We start from the raw sequence: 2,549 nt of genomic DNA, 5'->3' as shown, positions 1-2,549 counted from the left end.
CAAACTACACACCCCAAATCGTAGGTTTCAGACACCACACACCTATGAAGTACTAAGAAATCCAACTCGGAAAAGTCAAAAATAACAAACTACATATCCCAAATCATAAGTTTCACTCAACACACACCAACAAAAGGCTAAAAAACCTAGCTCATAAAAGCCTGAAATAGCAAACTACTCATCCTAATCTATTGGTTTCAGACAACAGTCACCTATGAAATACTAGGAAACCTGAGCTCAGAAAAGCCTGAAGTAGCAAACTACACATCCCAAAGCATAGGTTTCAGACAACACCCATCACCGAAAGAGGGGTGCTCGGGGAGTGCCTTTGAGGGTGTCGGGGGCCGTTGCGGGTGGGGGGGCCTTGGGGTGCTGGGGGGGGCCTTTGGGGCCGGGGGGCTGGGCTTTGGGGTCCGGGGAGGGCCTGGGGGGGTGGGGGTGGGTCTTTGGGGCGCCGGGAGGGTCTTTGGGTGCCTGGGGGGCATTTGGGGACCGGTGGAGGGCCTTTGGGACCCCGTTGGTCCTTTGGGAGCTCGATGTGCCTTTGGGGGGCCCGGGGATGGCATTTGGGGGTCTGGGTGGGCCTTTGGGCGCCGGTGGCCCTTTGGGAGCTTGGGGGGCCTTTGAGTGTCCGGGGGGACAGTTGGGAGCCTGGGGGACATTTGGGGCCTGGGGATGGCCTTTGGGGGTCTGGGTGGGCCTTTGAGGGACCGGTGGAGGGCCTTTGGGAGTTTGGGGGCTTTGAGGACCGGGGGCTTCCTTCGGGGTTGGGTTAGGAGGATTGGAACCCTTTGGGGTTGGGTTAGAGGACCTCAAAACACTGTTCAAATGAAACTTGTGTATTATAACGACCACAGAGTTTAACTATTAAATTCTCTTCTAAAATCTCTTCAAAAATCATCTTTTAAAATGTCTCTATCTGTTTCGCCGAAATAGTTCCATAACCCGTCTAAAACAGTTTCACCCTAATAATCCCTAAACGTAAATTCAGCGTGTTCCTTTGTTATTGGCATCTCTGCGCTAACGCATTTCAAATTAATATGAAACCTTTTCGCGCGCTAAAACAATTCATCGCTAAGATGTTTCTTGCCTAATTGTTTCCATGGCCTTTGGTTATTAATATCCTTTGGAGTTCGACCAAAAGAGTTGTTCCCGAGGCAAAGACATTAATGATTTGGATCTATTCCTGGAGAATCGTTTCTAGGACGAAAATTTTTAAAGTCTGACAGATGATGTCATTGATTGATTGATCTGTCAAGAAAGGGGAAATTAATTTGTTGTTTCTAAGGGGAATTATTGATTCACGATAGGTGAATTGAGGTCGACAGCACAGGTGTTCTGACTCGTGACAGCACCACGTGGTTTATGGTTTTCTCAGTGAGAAAGTTCCTGTTTTTTCAAATTCTCACTGACAAAAACCATAAAAACATACAAAAATGTGAGAAAGTTCCTGTTTTTAAAATTCTCACTGACAAAAACCATAAAAACAGACATAAATGTGACAAAATTCCTTTTTTTTCAAATTCTCACTGACAAAAACCATAAATCATACATATCCATCCAAGAAAACAACCATAAATGTGAGAAAATTACTGTTTTTTCAAGTGATAAAATTCCTTTTTTTTCATTCTCAGTGAGAAAACCATAAACCACGTGGTGGGGTCCGGAGTAACACCCCCTCCTCTACTAATATAGAACTTTTACGGCTTGGGGAGGAAGAAAGGGATAGCCGCCAAATTCCTACTGGTAGTGATTTTTGTTCGTTTAAAGCTATCACATCTTCCTCGGTCTTTCAAAATAGCCTTGTATAAGGGGTATTGTCTATCTGTGTCAGTTTATTTTTTTCAGCGATACATACCTCTGAGATAGGTGTTCTCCAGTTTTGGAGAATTTTGGGACTTTATATTCGAAATAAGGTGGGATACGTTTCCACAGGTTTAGCTTACACTCGGTTTTAGCTATTTTACTGGCCCTATTATAAGTGTGCTAATCATGAGTTAATTACAAGATTAGTACCGCCAGTCGCCTTAACAACATCAATTGGTGTCTAGTACTGGTTAATTAGATCTTGGATCCCGACCACAATTTGTTTTGAAAGTTTATTCTAAAACCAAATTGTTTGAGAAACAAATTGTACTGTCTAAAGGCTGGTTAAGATACAATAAATTTTCTACGCGAACAGGCAAAATACAAACATGATACAATGAATTTGAAAACATGATACAAAAATACAAAAAAATTTTAAGGAAAAAAGTTTTGTTTGAAAGCAGAGGCATTTAACTCTTGAATTTTCTGTTCTATATCGATTATCTCGGACAGCTAGACTTTCGAAATCTGAAATTTGACTTTAAATATTAAGCTTTTTGCATAAAATTGCCTACAACAGTTATGTATGCAGATACATTCATCCAAAGATCCCCAGAACGAGCTCATCTTCTCCACTATTAAACAAATTCTGTCTTAAATGCTCCAGCTGAATGACCCTTGAATGGAAGTGCCCCAAATCACCCCCCCCCCTCTAACCAAGCAAAGCAGGCAAGTTCGCAGCC

Source organism: Artemia sp. Qi Xiang Cuo, chromosome 2 (assembly GCF_049724085.1).
Source record: "Artemia sp. Qi Xiang Cuo chromosome 2, ASM4972408v1, whole genome shotgun sequence".
In the NCBI taxonomy this organism is placed as follows: Eukaryota; Metazoa; Arthropoda; class Branchiopoda; order Anostraca; family Artemiidae; genus Artemia; species Artemia sp. Qi Xiang Cuo.
Note: the sequence above shows the minus strand (reverse complement) of the source record.